The sequence below is a fragment of the Sminthopsis crassicaudata genome, chromosome 2 (assembly GCF_048593235.1).
Source record: "Sminthopsis crassicaudata isolate SCR6 chromosome 2, ASM4859323v1, whole genome shotgun sequence".
Classification (NCBI taxonomy): domain Eukaryota; kingdom Metazoa; phylum Chordata; class Mammalia; order Dasyuromorphia; family Dasyuridae; genus Sminthopsis; species Sminthopsis crassicaudata.
Window position 1 is genome coordinate 106,877,622 of NC_133618.1, and position 18,881 is coordinate 106,896,502.

General features: G+C 32.1%; 1 long non-coding RNA gene across 1 annotated transcript in view; it reads right to left on the reverse strand.

The window, feature by feature from the left end:
• Nucleotides 1-18,881, reverse strand: part of LOC141554730 (uncharacterized) — a 305,869-nt gene that overhangs the window by 203,808 nt on the left and 83,180 nt on the right. The window contains exon 3 of the long non-coding RNA XR_012485928.1: nucleotides 89-184. This is a non-coding gene — a long non-coding RNA (uncharacterized LOC141554730). The remainder of the gene's footprint in view (nucleotides 1-88; nucleotides 185-18,881) is intronic.

Sequence of the window (18,881 nt, forward strand, 5' to 3'; positions counted from 1 at the left end):
AAAGAGTGCATGTCTTCCTTCATACCAATCTCTGTCTACCCATAAAATGTAATTCCACTTATACCCCCTTGACCGTGGGTTTTGTTACCTCAACAAAAAGAAGAAGATTCTTGGCTACATGTTCTCCAAATCTAGCCCAGCAATTAAAGTGATTCTTCTGTGTGCACCGTTAGGGTGAATCCACCTGAATAAAAAACCATAATAAGAATGAAGTTCCAACAATTAGAATTGTCATGGCAATGCCCTAAATCTCCTATTCACTGAGAGCGGTTTAGAAAGCGATGTACTCTCTTTCCAACTTGACTAGAGATACTCTTGTGGCTGTCCATGTCTCTCCTTGTCTAGTGTCCTTAAACTAGGAATGCTGAAATGTGCCTCCTAAGAGAGGATAATAACAGAAAACAAAACGATGTAATGTCATAGGGCTTTTTCAATGAAACACTAGGGAAACCAAATTCCACATTCTTTCAGAAATGCCACAAAGAAATGTGCCTCACAATAAAAGGAGAATCTAAATGTGCAGTAGAGAGTGGAAAACTATTCTTTGCTCTTGCAGAACATATTTTGGGAAGAAAAACAACAATTTAATTGATCTGATTCCAAATATTTAGATTCATTAAAATGATACAAGCCTGAAGTGGTTACTGAGAACATTTAATCTGAAAAGAAAGGTTATTTCTCTCTTAAAGTAAACATGAATGCTGAATACAGGAAAAACCAAATGTGTGGGGTTTAATCAGCGACTTATCATATACAGATTTCCTTAGATTTAGAATTAATATTAGTTCCTACCCAAAAAAAGGTCCATTTTTCCCCAAATTTATTTATTGGAGTATTTGCCTGTTAGAACTGCCTTTCTGAAACACAATTAGTCCCCAACTTGATATTGGGAATAATTACCTTTATCATAGCTCATAATTTTTTAATATGTTGTAAAATTTGAGGATTTAAACAATCTCAGAGTATGACAGATGCCATTTTAAGCATGGCAATTGTTTTTTTAATATTGGGGACTATTTTTCTGAGAAAATATTTCCTTGAAAATGCCGGAACAGAGCTCAATTTCAGAACCATATTTGTCATGCCTAGATTCTAGACAAACTCTGCCAGTAAAAAGTGTCTGCTTTATCTGATTCTGCTGCCTCCAAACCCTTATCCTTTTTTGTAACTTCTGTTCTTGCTGTCTTTGAAAGGGCACACATTTCTAATTTCATTTGCAATTCACCAAATGAGAGGCTTTTTATCAGATGTTCAACTCCCTCATCTCCTCATTTCATGCCAGTCCCAAGTAAGAAATGTTGAGAACATTCTAAACATGATTTGTCATTAAATGGTGAACCATATAATTTTAGAAAGTCAATGGAATTATGCTATAGTAAGACCAATGTAAAATGGTTTCAGGCTACTGAGCATGGGGGGGAAATAAAAACATAGGTTAGTTATCATATGCTTCAGTGAATGAGAAACCATTTGAAGCAAATTCTTTGAGGTATATTCATCAAAATAACCACATTCTGTGTACATTGTTAAATTCTCCTCCAGTCAGTCACTGAATTTATCTTGTTGGGATATTGTGACTTTTCTATGTCTTTCAAGGAACTGGGTGGATTTGTCATCTCTATATCTACAAAATACCTAATGCCTAGAACACAGAATTATGAAACATTAGAAGCATTTTTGTAAATTTTTAGGTTGAATGTCATAGAATATAGTCAACAGCAATTGATGGATTAGTTTTAATTACTAACAATCACAGGTAGATATGAATGAAAGTACAGACACACAAATGCTATGCACATACATATACAGCCTTCACTGAAAGGAACAAAAATGAGCAAGTTTTATTATAATAAATAGGGTTGTGTCAATGAGGTAAAATGAGACATAGGTTGATTATTACCTCTCCTTATTGCAATTTATTCCATCACAAGATACATTGTGTTGGACTACCTCTTATTTAGTAATGAATTGCAATGTTAACTTTTACATATGCCAAATATAGATTATTAGTTATGAGGAAAGAGGAAAAAAGGTTAGTAAAAGATGTATGAAAAGATAGTCTTCCCCTCAAGGTTAAAATGTTTTGATAAAACAGAATAATTAAATGGTATATCAGCTTAAGAAAAAAAAAATCTCCAAGTTTCAATGAAGATGAAATGAGATTATCATGAACACCTCACTTCTTCAATATTTCAGTAGATCTATGATCTCATTGAGGGAGGAAACTCTACTGTGATGTAGACAGACAGCCACCCATCTATATTTTCTTTTCCAATGCTCCTTATATAAATTCTCAATAAAAGAGCTATTCAATGCATTGTAATTCTTTCTCTTTTGTGCTAACAATGTAGCACTTGAGTTGTTATTTGGAATCAAAGAATACAGTGCATAGTATTCTGAATCTTTATATTATCAACACAAATAAGAAGTTGGTTTTTTTGTTGTCATTTCAGTTGTATTTGACTCTCTGTGACCCCATTTGGGGTCTTCTTGGAAAAGATATTGAAGTGGTTTGTCATTTCCTTCTCTACCTCATTCTACAGGTTAGGAAACTGAAGAAAGCAAGATTAGGTGACTTGGCCAAGTTTACATAAAAGCATGTGAGACCAGATTTGAATTCATGAAGATGAGTCTTCTTGATGTCAGGTTTGACACTCTAGTCACTCTGAACCTAGCTTTCCCTCATCTGATATAACTAACCACATATAGGCAATCCTGCCATGACAATGGAAATCACCTTCATAATTTTTCCTATTTTATGCCTTATTCTCCTAGAAGAAAAAGAAGAAGAGGAAGAAGAAGAAAGAGGAGAAAAAGGAGGAAGAGAAGAAGGAAAAGGAGGAGAAGAAGAAATAGAAAAAAAGAGGAGAAGGAGAAGGAAGAGGAGGAGGAAAAGGAAAAAGGAGGAAAAGAAAGAGGTGAAAAGTATTAAACAAAGTTATCTTAATGGTGCCTACACAAAATTTTACTTTGATGTCTTACTTGATTCTTATTTCTTGAAGGTTTTACCACTGGAACAAAAAAATCTGGCAAATTCAACTATTCTGGAAAGGCTTCAAGTATCATTCCAGCAACAAATTGTCTATTTGCCAAGACCTAGCCTAGCTAAGTAATTAAGGTTAAGTAATTATATTGTGAGCTGACCACAGAAACCCATGAAACAAAGTAAAAAACAAAATGACAAAATTCTGGATGAGCCATTCTGCTTTTTCATTGATGTGTAATATAGTGAAAAGGGAGTATCACATAAGTTTTACACTTGCAATGTACATTAACCTTACCTTGGGAACTTTAAATATGATACTCTCTTCCAATAATCAGGAGTAAAACTGAATTTTCTCATTCTGCATATTGAGAATCTTGATTAAGTTGGAAGATAAAATAAAATTATAGCTAAATCAAAGTAAGATTCCCTTCTACTTTCCAGTCTCAAACCTTACTCTTCTCCACATGTTCTATGATACTGGGTTCCTTGCTATTTATCACACAAGACACTCATCTTCTTACTCTATGCATTTTCACAGACTGACATCTCCATGCCTTGAATGGTCTCCTTCCTCATGTCTCCTTCCTGGCTCCCTTGGCTTTCTTCAAATCTAACCTAAAATCCCACTTTGTGTAAGAAGCTTTTCCTAGTTCCTTTAAACACTAATACCTTTATCTGATTATCTCCCATTTCTCCCGTATCATGTTTATATATTATATATGATGTTTCTCCCTTTACATTGAAAACTACTTGAAGGAGGGACTGTTATTTCTGTTCTTTGTATTCCCACCTCTTAGCACAGTTTCTAGCACATAATAAGCACTTGATAAGTGCTTGATGATTTGACTAAATAATGTGAGAGAGTCTACATGTTCTCCTTCGAAAAGCAAATAAAAGAATTGGCATAGTTGATTTTATTATGGTACCAAAAACAAGAAGACATAATTTCACAGGGGAAAATGTCACCATATATGGCAGCAATTATGATAAGCACTTTTAAAAGACCACCATATAAATAATTTTAGATTATATTTTAATCTTTGTTTTAGAAGATCAGGGGAAAATTATATTAAAACATTGATAAATTCCTATTTGACATTTGCTAACTTCAATCTGAATATGGCTATGATGAGAAGAGTGAAAAAATATACTGAAAAATATGATCCAGTAGCAAAAAATAAGAATCTAAAGGTTTATAGCCAATAAAAGAAACTCATTCCCATAGATTAGAAATACTTTCTTCAAGAAAAAAGTCAGAAAATACTTGAAGTGTTGGTCACCAAAAAAAAAAAAAAAATTACAGAAAAAGAAATTGATTATATTCTAAAAGACAGAAAATGACAGGTTACCAATGTGGAATTCATTTACAAATAAATTCTGTAATTCAAACAGCTGACTTATTGGAACATAATAAAAATCAATACCAAATTAGGGGGGGATAAAAAGATACAATATGCTTCTAAGGCACCTTCAAACTTTAACCAATGAAAGTAATCACCAAAGCAAGAAAATCAAAATTATCTAAACATTACCTCACTCAACAGAAACACTTGTACTCCTTAATAAGCATATAGACATGGTGCCAAACACACAGAATTTGACGTGACTAAATTTAGAATATGAACTATTTAAAATCTTACAAAAGAGGGTGAAAGGAGAGACTAAAAAGTTTTATCTCATCAAAAATGGGAAGCAATAGAAGAAAAAAAAAACATTTATATGAAACTTTCTGAAAGATCCAATTAAGCCAGATGATATCATGAACATATAAATATAAACCTGAAACCAAGGAAAACAAAGAGAAGAAAAAATAGAAAAGATCTGTAAAGATTTATATAACAAACTTATTTTCCATCAATAACGCGATTGGCAACACTTTTTAACTTTATTGACAATCTCCATTATAGTTCATGACATTTAAAAGATACTATAGAAAATAGAAAGGAAAAACAGCTAGAGCAAAATGAATACACATAGAAGAGGTACATACTGAGAGTTACACAACTTTGTGAACATTGAGAAGTATATTATCAAGAAAATTATCAGAAATTTTGCATAAATACTATTTCAAGGTAGTTCTGGATGTGGCATCAGGAAGAACATGAGTTTAAGTCTGGCCACAGCTATTTAACAGTTGTGTGACTTTAGACAAGTGATTTAAATATTTTTCTGTCTCATTTTTTTAATCTATAAAATGAGGATAATAATAGCACTTACCTCCCCATATTACTGTAGAGTCAAATGAGACAATAATTGTAATGTGCTTAGCCTAGTGCTTGGCACATAGTAAGCATTATATAAATGTTAGCTATTATTATTGTTATTAGTATTATTACTTAACCTATTTGTCTCTGTTTTCTTATTTATAAAATGAGGATAACAATAGCATCTCTTTCCTAGGTTTTTTTGTGAGGGGGAAAATGGAAAATATTTATAAATCTTTGCTAACTTTAAAGTGATATATATATAATATCCTAATTGTTATTATTATTAAAATCATGAGTAAAAGTATATCAATGACTACTAATCTATATACATATTTTTGCATTTCTATAAAATCTCTATGAAAATAATCTACACATTTACAAAGAATTTTTTATGAAAGCATAAGAAAAGAACCAAAGCCAGGCTTTTGTAAATAAAATTTCACAGTATTTTATATCTTTACAATCACACAATTGATTGAATAGTACAGAGAACATAAGACCTCATTGTCCTTGTTATTTATTGCCTATAAAATTTTATTTGGTTTAGTAGTTCAAAATTCCACCAAGCCTTGGAATATTGAAAACATATAATAACTCAAAATATAGGAGAGAAAAAATCCTATATAATTGGGACTTCTTATTGTCTGGGTTATGACATGGCAGTATTTAGACAAATTGGTGATGAATATCTATATGTTGTTCAGAATCTATGAAAATCCAATGAATTAGACCCAGAATCTAGTAAGTTGGAGGAGTCTGGGCAAGATACCCTTCAAGTCACTTTACTCTCTATCTGCCTCAATTGCTTCAACTGTAAAATGGAGATAATGAGAACCTCCTATCTTGCAAGATTGTCGTGAGGATAAAATGAAATATATTTGCAAAAATGAGATATACTTGCTTAGATGAGTACCTGACATATAGTAAACACTATATGAATACTCATTGTTTTTTGTTGTTATTGTACTTTTTAATGACTCCAATCTTATACTGAAGAAAAGTCCAAATGTGTAACATCAATGCCATTCACGATGCTATATGCTGTCGTTGCATACTAAAGTGTCTGAGGAACTGAAATTGCTGATGTGGCAATGAAAAGACACATGGTGAGTAATATTTTCAGATATTAGCAATATAGAATTCAGTGGAGTAGAAGCATAAAAAATATTGTCAGAGATATGACTGGAAAAGGAGACAAATCAATTATGTAGAGAGATTAAGAAATAACTGAGGGTCACATAATATGCTATATTGGAAAGAAATCTAAAAGACTCTCAGCACATTGAGTATACCCCTCAAGGAGAATTATAGGAGGAAATGTACAAGAATTGTGCACAACAAAGTATAGGTAGGTTGGAATTATTACTATTGGAGGAAGTACTGCACCTAAGAGATCACAGATTCATTGAAATATTATTATGGTTACACTTATCAAAACATTTTATATGATTTTCCTAAAAACCTCCTAAAAGAAAGTCCTTTAAAAAGTTCCTTTTGTATATAATAAAAACTGGGAAAGTTTAGAGTTTAAACGTGTTGTTTTCACATTTATTAATTATATCAACTTCATTCCTTTTCCGATGTATTTTTATGTTCATTCTAGTTTCATTTATTACTACATATATACATAAACTTACAGATTGAGAAAGAGAGAGGGGAAGAGGGAGAGAGGGAAAGGAAGAGAGAGAGAGAGAGAGAAAGAGAGAGAGAGAGAGAGAGAGAGAGAGAGAGAGAGAGAGAGAGAGAGAGAGAGAGAGAGAGAGAGAGAGAGAGAACTTCATTTTAAGTGTTGTCTTTCCCCCCACTGAAATGTAAACTCCTTGATATCATGGGCTAGCTTTATTTTTATTTGCATTTGTCTTCCTAGTGGTTAGCAGCTGCTTGGCATATAGAAACATTTAATGCTTGTTCACTATAACAATCCTGTGAGGTAGATGATATTATTTTTATTTTGTCAATGATATATCAAGCATGTAATGAAGCCTATTCTTTTATTTCTCTCTCTGAGAACCTATGGAATCTATCTTTCTAAGAATTGATACAATTCATGTCTTCTGTTTTTATTTATATTAAAAATGATCAATATTTATTTGGATCCATGTTTTCGCCAATACTATATATTAACTTGTTGGTCATTGGATGCAAATACCACATTTAAAATAGCAATAATTATATGAATAAACTTTGTAACTCAGTATTCTTTGAATCCCTTCCCACCAATTCAGTAAGGGTATATTCAAAATCTTTCCAATTCAGGAATAAACTAGTAATCCTCATTGCCTTACTAGTATAACCTTTGAGAATTCAGGCCCCTCTATGCTATAGTGAAGCACATTCATAAATTATGTGAGTCTATTTTCCTATCTTAGTAAAGTATGTGGAATTAATCTTTCTTTCATAATTATATATATTAACTTGCTTAATAATATTTTACAATATTACCTATGAAGAAATACTGTATATCAGGAAAGTTTCTAGAGGGGAAAATCTAGAAATTCAATTGGTGAATTAGATGATAAAAATCCGATCTATGATCTTTAAGCTGAAGAATCTGTTTGGAAAAATGCATAATATTTTTTCTCAAATTTTCTAAATAAAGCATTTAGTGATGAATATACTTCTGAACAAAGAATGAAGAGTATTTGAATGACAACTGACCTTTCTTAAGTGAAAGAGGGATAATACAGAAACACTTTCTTGGCCCACTTTCTCCCATACTTCACATAAAGTGACAGAATTTTAGCTCCTTGTATCAGAACTATTTTCAATGGCTACCCTCCAAGAAGACGTGTGGTTTGGCCTGGGACTGGAAGTAGTTTGCAAAATAAGCCATTCCTAGGCTACTGTCTAAAAAGCAGATCTGGAGTCAATTTAGTGAGCATAAGTTACAATTAACTTTGAAAGTAATTGCTTAAGCATTTGAGCATCCTCAGAACTGTAGCCAATAGGAAGCTGATGGGCTGCATATGTATTTTAACATTTCCAACATCTTCAACATCTTTTAGCTATGTTACACTAGTAAAACAAGAGAGAAGAATGAAAAATCTAGCTCTTCAGGATATTATGTAGATTTGTGATTTTTTACTTATGAAACAATGAAAGGATTATGCTGGTTAATTTTAGAGAGTTTTTTAAGAGTGTACAATGATAAAATTTATAATATGCTACATTTAATAAAAAATTTGAATGTATTTCAATACTAGTTATTCCTAACTTAAAATGTTCCTTGGTAGGTTAATCCACTAAAGAACATCTGGGACAGACAACAACAGAATGGAAATGATTTTACGAACTGTACAGTGTGATAATTACAAGTTTGTTTTCTCTACATCAAAAGTAAATAAAACAAAATCTCCATCAGTTACACTTGGAGATAGAGGGACAGATTATCCCCAGGACAGGAAGTATCACCTATATTTCCTCAAATATTCCTTAGGACATGGCATTTGTGATGGGTGTTCATAATGTTTTCCTCAAGCCACACACCTGAAAAAAATATTATCTGCCTTAAATTTAATGTTCACACTCTGAGAGACAGCCACATGTTCTCATCACTTATTTCTTCAGGACAATTATCCTATATATGCAAATATTTTACATTTCAAATGTTTGGTTTCTTAGATGGCCAGCTACAGTGTTCCCCTGGAAACTTGATTACATAATTTTCCCCAATAAATTTAGTTCTTTTAAAAGTGAGATTTCTATATCTTTCACTTAAGCTTCTTGTAAAAATTAAAGAAACTCAATTGAATAAGACAGTTTCTTACTGAACACACTTCAATAATTTAGTTCTTCATGGATCCATAGTTTCATCATGATTGACAATCATTTCACCAATTCATATCATAATCCTTTAATGATTTAATAGCCATTTTTCATGTGAGATGTTACAAAGACAGAATCAATAGGACTTGGCAACAGAGTGGAGATGGGGAGTCAATGAGAGATTGGAGAGTCAAAGTTGATACATATGTTGTGAGATTAGCTAGGTGAGTGGAAGACTTGTGGTATTCTTGAGAGTAATAGGAAAGTTAGGAAGTGGGTAAGGGTTAGGGGGGAATACTTAATTTAGGATGTCCAATACATTGGAAATTCAAGCACGCGGATTACAAGAAAGGATAGCAATGGAAAAAGTAGATCTAAGAATCTTCTGAATAAAGATAATAATTGAATTCATGGAAGATGATGAGATCACTAGAAGAATAGTATAAATAGATGAAGAATAACAGAGGATCCAGGAAAGATTGTTGGGGACCCATATTAGTGGGTGTGGTCTGACTGAAGACTTAGCAAAGAATCCTGGAAAAATTGAGGAGTAAGGACTGAACCAGGCATTGAAGTTGCTAAGGAAAAAAGAAGATAATTTTGAATGTTGATAGATAACAGCCACTAGAATCTTGTTTGGGTGGTAAATATGGATTAACTGAACCCCAAGGGAGTATGAGTAGTAGACTGAGAGTCTGAAACTATAATTTTTCTATAATTTATGTAAGTCAATATTTATTTTCCAGAGTCATTTTGCATGTGTATTCTGACTATATAATATATATAAATATATATATTGTTAATTTTTCATGTCTAATAAAATCCACTAAAAATGTGGCACGAGTTTCTTCAGAGTTAATAGACTGCTCATACTCATACAATATTATTTTGTTGATTATGTCTTGAAATTTTGTGCCATGTTTGATTTATAGATAATACTGTAACTGACTCTACAAACCAGTTGTTAAAACTCAAATAGCAGGTCTCAAGACAGGAATAAAGTTTAGCACAATTGTTCTGTAAATTTTTATTTTGATCTGGATCTTGATTACATGTGGTTTTGTGCTATATAAAAAGGAAAATTGATTAGCAGAAAAGAGCAGTCATTTAAGAGTCAATACTAAGTTTTAAGACTGGTCTCTTCTGATTCTCCTGTCTAAAGAGTTAGTTTTTCTATTGGTTTTTCATTCATATCATACCTTTTAATCACCAGTGCCTCTCTCCTAGTTCCTTTTTCTTTTTCTTCTATACAATCTCTTTTGGTGAACTCATTAGATTCCAGGAGTTTGTTTATCATCTTTATTGTAGATGATTGCTGCATGTATATATCTATTTTTAATCTCTCTCCTGGCCTATAGTCATACATCTCCACCCTTCTTTCGGACATCTCTAGCTGGGTGTATCTAAGATTGATGGTGTCCAAAACAGCTATTTCTCTTTCCTTAGAAACTTCTTCTCTTCTCAGTTTCCTTATTACTGTCAAAGGTACTAGTCACCCATCCTCACAACTTCCAATATCATCCTAAACATTTCCTCACTCATCCCACATATTTAATCTGTTGTCAAGTCTTAACAGTACTACCTTTGTGATATTTTTATATCTCACCTTTCTATTAATGAGAGTTGCAACGCTAGTTAAAGCCTTCATCACCTCCCTCCCAGACTACTGCAGTAACTTTATCCATTCTTCTTTCATCAACTCTTTCCTTACTCCTATCCTTTTCCCTTCAATTATCAAGGTTATTTTTCTAAAGTGTAGGTCTGAAGTGTAGTTTGCTTCCTTCCTTTCACTCCCACCCTCACTCACTAAGTTCTATGGCTCCCTGTTACTTCAAGGATCAAGTTTATAATCTTTTGTCAAGTAACCTGGATGCTTTCTATATATCCATTGTTATCACATTTTAGTGTCTTTCACATAGTCTATGGTCAAGTAACACTGACCTACTTGCATTTTCTTTTTTTAATATTTTTTATTTTATAATTATAACTTTTTTGACATTATATATGCATGGGTAATTTTTTACAACATTATCCCTTGCACTAACTTCTGTTCTGATTTTTCCCTTCCTTCCTCCACCCCTTCCCCTAGATGGCAGGCAATTTTATAGATGTTATAATATATGTTATAGTATATACTAGATACATTATATGTGTGCAGAACCGAATTTCTTGTTGCACAGAAAGAACTGGATTCAGAAGGTAAAAATAACCTGGGAAGAAAAACAAAAACTTGCATTTTCTTAAAGATAACATTCCATCTCTTAACTCTATATGTTTGTACTGGTCATTCTTCATGTCTGGAATACTGTGCCTCCATACCATCTCTCCTCATTTCACATACTGAATTCTTATTTTTTTAAGAACTGCTAAAAAGTTTGACTAAATTTAGTAAAAGAATATATATGAGACAAAAGTAAAGTTTGACATGAGTTTAAAAAAATCGACTTTACAGCTAAAAGATAAGGGAAGAATGGTTAATAAGTAGATTTTCTGAAAAGATCTAGAGATTTTTGTAAACTTTATGTTGAATATGGTCAACTTTGCTATATAGCAGCTAAAAAAGTTAATGTATTTAGAAGTATTAATGTCCAAATTTGTTCTGACCTGGTCTTTCATGCCTAGAAAATTGTATTTAGTTATGGACCTATTAAGAATCAAAGATAAAGGAAAATTATTGTGAAGCTGTATAGTATTTGTAACGAGTAACCAGAATATGAAGGTCTTCAACATCAGGTCATATGAGGTTGACCAGCTGATTAAACTAAGGATGCTTTGTTTAAAGAAGAAAAACCTGAAGGGAAAATAAGAAACCTTCAAGTACTTGTTCTTTGAAAAGGATTAAGATGATTCAACTTAGTCCCTTATGTCAGCAAGAAATATGAGTTAATTGTACCAAGGCAAATTTAAGTGAGACATCAGGAAGAATAAAACCCTTCCTAACAGTACCATCTAAAAGTGAAAGACATTGCTTGATTAGTAATGGGTTTTCCTTTAGTAGAGGGTTTCAAGAAGAGGCTCAATGACTCCTTATCTGGTGGTAGGAAGGGAATTTTTATGCAGGGATAGTTCTTAATAGCTAACTTTGAAAGTTATTTCCCACTCTGAGAGTCTGTGATTGGAAGACCACATCTTTTATCAGCTTTCCTCCTTCAAACCTTACATAACATTTTGTTTGCATCTCTTTAATATTGCCATCTTGCAAAATGTTGTTTAAATCTATTTGTCATATCCTACAACTACATGAAATAAACTCTATAAGATCAGAAACCATCTCTTATCTAAATGTATCTTTGCAACAAGTCTTAATTTCAGAGATTTACCCTTGACAGCATGTTTTGAGCTCTTCCCTATTCTTTTGACTTTTACATGTATTAGAGATCACTATATCATTCATTAGAATGGGAACTGCTTGTGTTACTATTGGGCTTTTATCCCAAAGAGATCTTAAAGAAGGAAAACGGACCTGTGTGTGCAAGAATGTTTGTGGCAGCCCTCTTTGTAGTGGCCAGAAACTGGAAACTACGTGGATGCCCATCAATTGGAAAATGGCTGAATAAATTATGGTATATGAATATTATGGAATATTATTCTGTAAGAAATGACCAGCAGGATGATTTCAGAAAGGCCTGGAGAGATTTACATGAACTGATGCTGAGTGAAATGAGCAGGACCAGGAGATCGTTGTATATTTCAACAACAATACTATATGATGATCAATTCTGATGGACATGGCTCTCTTCAACAATGAGATGAACCAAATCAGTTTCAATAGGGCAGTAATAAGTTGAACAGCTACACCCAGCGAAAAAACTCTGGGAAATGAATATGAATCACTACATAGAATTCCCAATCCCTCTATTTTTGTCCACCTGCATTTTTATTTCCTTCACAGGTTAATTGTACATTATTTCAAAGTCCGATTCTTTTTGTACAGCAAAATAACTGTATGAACATGTATATTGTATTTAACTTATACTTTAACATATTTAACATGTACTGGTCAACCTGACCTCTGGGGAAGGGGGGAGAGGGAGGGGAAAGGAGGGGAAAAATTGGAACAAAAGGTTTTGCAATTGTCGATGCTGAAAAATTATATATGCATATATGTTGTAAATAAAAAGCTTATAGTGAACTGCTTGAAAGAAGGGATCATTTTTTTTGGCTTTCTTTGTATTCCCAGCAATTATCACTGGACATAGCACATAATAGTCACTTAATAAGAACTTATTGACCAACAGACTTGTATGAGAAACAGAAACTTATAAGATCCATCCACCTCAATCCTCCATATACTCCAGTACTTTTAATCTATAAATTTTTCTTATATTTCTTCTGGAAACTAAGAAGTATCTATCTAATGATGTGTGTGTGTGTATGTATGTGCGTGTATGTATAAATGATCTCTAATTATCTAATCTGTAATTCAAACATTGCAATGCCTTGATCTGTGTGATAAACAGAATCATATTAATCCAATTTCAGCTGACAATTAGCTAGGTAAGAAAATTCAGTATCACTCATTATTTCCTAACCGAAACTGACATACCTAAGATTTGAAATCTTTTAATAAAAATAGAAAAGAAAAATAGTGAAGAAGTAGGAGTTACAATGGAAAATTGATTGATAAAGATGTCACTTAAAACATATGATCTGAATATTAATGGTTGTCAATAATTCAATTCAATCAACACTTACAAAGAATCTACTCTGTACTGAATACTGTGCTAAGAACTGATTTTGAGAAACAAAGTAACCATTCTCTAATACTTAGCAGTCTATAAGCATAAGACTTTATCAGCAGTATGTAATATATCCCAATGCACCCAACTTCTCTAAGTTAATACATCTACTGCAAATAAATCCTGGAACATGCCATACTTTTTGCTCTATATCTACAGATTGCTAATATGTATCATTTTTGTGACTTTTCCTTAGTTTAAAATTGTGATATAGCATTAATCTTTGCCCAACAATCTTTTGCTTTTAATTGACATCTTAGGGAAAAGGCATAAATTTTCAGAGGATCACAGAAAAAAGTACTGAAAAAGAACTCAGAGATCATTTAGTCCAACTATGCACAAACAAAAAACAATAAACAAAACAACTCTTAATCATTGGTTCTGATTATGCCCCATAAAACATTCACAGAGAACTGGGGCCCAGAGATATAAAATCACTTAACCATGATCACGCAGGAATAAGGTTCAAATGCAATCCCTTTGACTCCAAATCTAGTATTGTTTCTACTGTAACTCTGTCACTTCAAATAGTATTCAAGTCTCTGAAAGCAACAATATGATACCTTGATTTTTATAGGCCATATGCTAATTCATCCCAATTTATAAAATTTTATTTTTCCTATTAATGAATATATTTGTAATAAAAACACTTTAGGGGGAAAAATAGCACTAACAATACCAAATGGCTATTTTTAAAATTCCCTTCAAATATTTATAAATTCTATTGTCATCCCAAAACAAAAGTTTTATAATATGTAATTTTTACAGGAAAAATGACTTGTTGGATATTCCTGGGCTTCTGATATCTCTCTTTTCTATTGTTCTTTGTCTTTTTCCTGACTCTCTGAAATGACTTATTTCTAGGATTCTGCTTTTGACTCTATTCATGGTTTGCTTGCTATATATTCCTGAATTCATCCTCTTCTTTCCATTCTCACTATTAACATAGTACCAGTTCATATTACTACCCACTTAAAATTTAACATAATTTTCCATAGGAATTCCCAACTCTTTTATTTTTCTCTAACTTATTTTTTACACCATTGCTTGAAAATTTCTTAAATCTCTCTTCTGTTCCAATATTTTCAGTTGCTTCATTTTGCCAAGAGAAGTTTAAGCTTCTTGACTAAGATTCAAGGCTACTACTATCTGAAACTTTAAAACCTATCAGTAATAACGCATGTTACTTTCCTGTATACACAGATGATTCATTAAAAAGGAAGACTCTCCATTCTCCCAAAAAGAATTATATATTTCCCACCCAAATACCTTTGCTCATACTGTCCCCTATGCTTAAAATGCACTCTCTTTAAGCTCATTCATCACTAGAAAAATTGCAAAATACTAGAACGGATTTCTGTACAGATCTGTGGCAGTAAGCAGTAAAAGTTATTGAGCACTTTGACACGGTAATTCCATTGTTGCATATATTCCCTAAAAATATAACTTATCCAAACTTTCTTTATTCCCTAGAATCTATGACATTATTCTGCAAATATAGGTCCTAGAGAAATGTTTATTCAATTTGAATTTGAATTACCAAATGGCATTGCTCTTTAGATGCTTCAAGAGCTCAAATTATTTTCCAATGTCTAAAATAGTTTAATCAAAATTATTTTCATACATTTTTAAAAGCACAGCATTAAATGAGAATAGATCCATGCATAAGGGAATTTCAATGGTTTCTATTTAGTTTTCAGATCAAAAAAGATACCTTAAAGTTTCTGCTTTATCACCAGATAAGTGAATTAGTAATTTCAATCATCTTCAGCTCCTTATTCTTTAGTCCCTATGCATAATTAGTTATAAAAATCCTGTTGATTCTACCTTTACCCTAGTACTAGCCTTTATTAATTTTTACCTTATTATAGTATCATCCTAACGGGTATCTTAGTCTCTAATATCTTCCCCTTTAAATCTGTCTAATACAGTGATTACAAATTTAATCTTCCCAATACATAGGTTTGTTTGTGTAACGTAAGGGTAAAGAATATAATTTTATCTATGTTATCACTGATATATGGATCTCCTAGATGAATAAATTCCCTCTATCAAAGCAGGTAGACACCTTCTTTGAAACTCCTATTTTTAATAGAGTTGCGTAAGGTATGGACAAATTAAGTGACTTAACCTAATCGGTCTATGTCAGAGGAGGAACTATAATTAAGATTTTCCTGAATTCTAAGACCAAATCTCTATCCAGTTTACTGAATTGACATTTAGTGTCACTCAATTACCCCCAAATTATTATCTAACATTATAATTGCTGTTGTTAGTTGTATTAATTTGTTTATAAATTGATAAATAACATCCAAACTCTTAAATTTAGTTTTCAGGGCCATCTATAGTCTAGCTCCAGATTTTCTACCTAGGTTTAACTCCTGATATGATATATGATCAAATCAAACTGTAATTTTTGTTGTCCTTTGAATATTTGCCTCCACTTACCCATGTCAGTACCTTTGTTCATGGTATTCTCTGTGCTTGAAATATACTCTGACCCTGATGAAATTGTCCAATTTAATAGTATTTCCTTTATGAAGGAACATCCCTTGATGTCCCTAGCTAGAAGCAGTCTTTCTTATTTATGAAACTCTTATTTCTCCTTGTTTATACCCTTTTTATGCCCTCATATTTTGTAATATGTACGTTTACAATACAGCAGCTAGATGGTGCAGTACATAGAGCACTGGGCCTGGAATTAGGAAGACATGAGTTCAAATCCAGCCTCAGATACTTACTACCCATGTGACCTTAGGCAAGTCACTTAAATCAGTTTGCTTTAGTTTCCTCAACTAAAAAATAACAGGACCTATCTTACATTGTTGTTGTGAGGATCAAATGAGAGGATATTTATAAAGTATGCAGCACAGTGCCTGGCACACAGTAGCTACTAAACAAAATGTTTATTCCTCATTCTCCTTTCTTTTATATTATATATATAAATTCCTTGAAGTAGGAACTATATCTTTTTTTATATGTGCATCTTTCCCATTCCCAAGTAAGTTTCCCAAACATAGTATTAAATAAATATTTATAGAATGAATGGAAGGACATGAATTTTTTTTTCTAGTACTGAACTAAAATTTTGGAACCCCCAAATAATAGCATGTTGTCAGTAATCACACATAAAATTTTTCAAAACAACTTTAGAAATCAAATAGAGGAAAATAAAGAATAGAAATTTCTGGGAGTAGATTAAATTTAGAATTATCCATATAGAAATAATTATATCCAAGATAGTCTTTAATAATAAAAAACCTTATTTCTAATTTATTCAATTAAGAGTATATAAATTATATTAGCTAATTACCATATACTCAATTAAACCATATATTATTCAATATTTTGATCATTTTGATTATGAAAGTTATTTATAAAATAGTCACTACCACATACATTCTATTAAAATAATTATCAGATTATAGTAAAGTTGTAGCTAGTGCTGTTTTATAAAAAATTAAATTTTAATGTTAGTTGATTTTTATTAATCCCAATTCCTAATACATCAGCAACTATATATGAAGCAATTGTCATATATATTTTGTCAAAGTCCTACTCCAAAGCCTCATTGAAAACAGATGCTGAATTCTTCATAATCATGCCAGAAAAACAAAAGATCAAACTAGTTCTGTTATACTGGAAAGGCTTCAAGAATAGGTAGAATCCCAGATGCCAACTGTATCTTCATTCTGAGGACAGTCAATGTTGATACGTTCAGAGACATTGTTCACCATTAAATACATTTCACTGATCACTTGATATTGAAATTTTTGACTGTGGCAATCCATGATACAAATGAAAATACAAAAGTGACTCTGTATCATACAAGGCTCCTCTCTCTCTATCTTCTTCTTTCATAGTAATAGTAGAAGAGCATCAGAAAAGAAAACAGAGGATACTAACAGTAAAATGATCTATGCACATTAATTGATTTGTTGGTACATTAAAGGTTAGATTTTTATTCAGTGACTAACAAGTGTACTAACTAGATAAGACTTTTAAACTATTTTTTAGGATCAGGGACCTCTGTGGCAGACTAATGAGTACAAGTAGCTAAAGTGAAGATCTCTCATAACCATGGACTAAAGTAGATCAAGCCTATAGGCCTAAGTTTCAGTTTGTTGAAAATCATGTGGTAGGGGAGGGAAAGAAAGATTTATAACCTGTCAACATTCCAGTTCCTAATCAGGGAACACAACCTATATAGCCAATCAGAATGTATATGAGGGGTACTGGGGGTGGGTCTGGGTTTTCTCTTGAGGTATTCTGTATAAAAGTTGCAAGTAGGCACTGGGAGGTGGCTCTCTCCTGCTCTGAACATCCCTTTTGCTCCCAGTCTGGATGACCGCCTGGTTTTGTTCTATACCTTGAGAGGCCCCTGAGAGTTTAATTTTGGTTAAAATCATCCCATACACTAAGAAAAGTTAATAAACTCCTTTGCAGAATAACATTTGTAAATGCATTAAATAAAATCTGTAACATTACAAAAGAACCCACTTAAGTAAAAAAATTTAAATATATATATATATATATATATATATATATTTAAAATAGTTCCCTGATTCTGAATTAAGAATCCTAAGATTAAAGAAATTGAGTCATATTGAGCTTTCTATTCTCATCAAAAATGAAACCAGAAGATAGAAGAAAATTTTACATAAATGGAGAAATGATTCAAAGATTCTCCTTGGTGAATAAAAAAGAAAAATAAAGTTAGTTCTAACAGAAACCAAAGGTCAAGAAACATGTTAATGAGGAAATTTGCTTGTCTTATAGATCAGTGCTCAGATTAAGTTGTTAAAGAACAAAAACAAAAAATAATTATCCACCATGGATATAATTACATGTACCACTTATATACCACTACCTGTTTCTACAAAGTAAACACTTTTATGTAGATCTCAATAACACACTCCAAACTAAATCATTATATTCTTTAATATTCAGTGACTTCAATGTAAAGATGAAAATTGAGAAGGATAACAAAAAACATTCTAGAAAAAATAGCTCAGGAATAAAAAATAAGAGAAGCTAAATGCTTGTGGACCATGAAAAAGCTTCACACTATACATACTTCTTTTAAGAAGAGAGTAAGATGCAGTCAATATAAAACTGATTCCATTCTAACAGACAGGAAATGGTTGGGTGACTGTACAGTTCAATGGGAAAAACACTGACCAT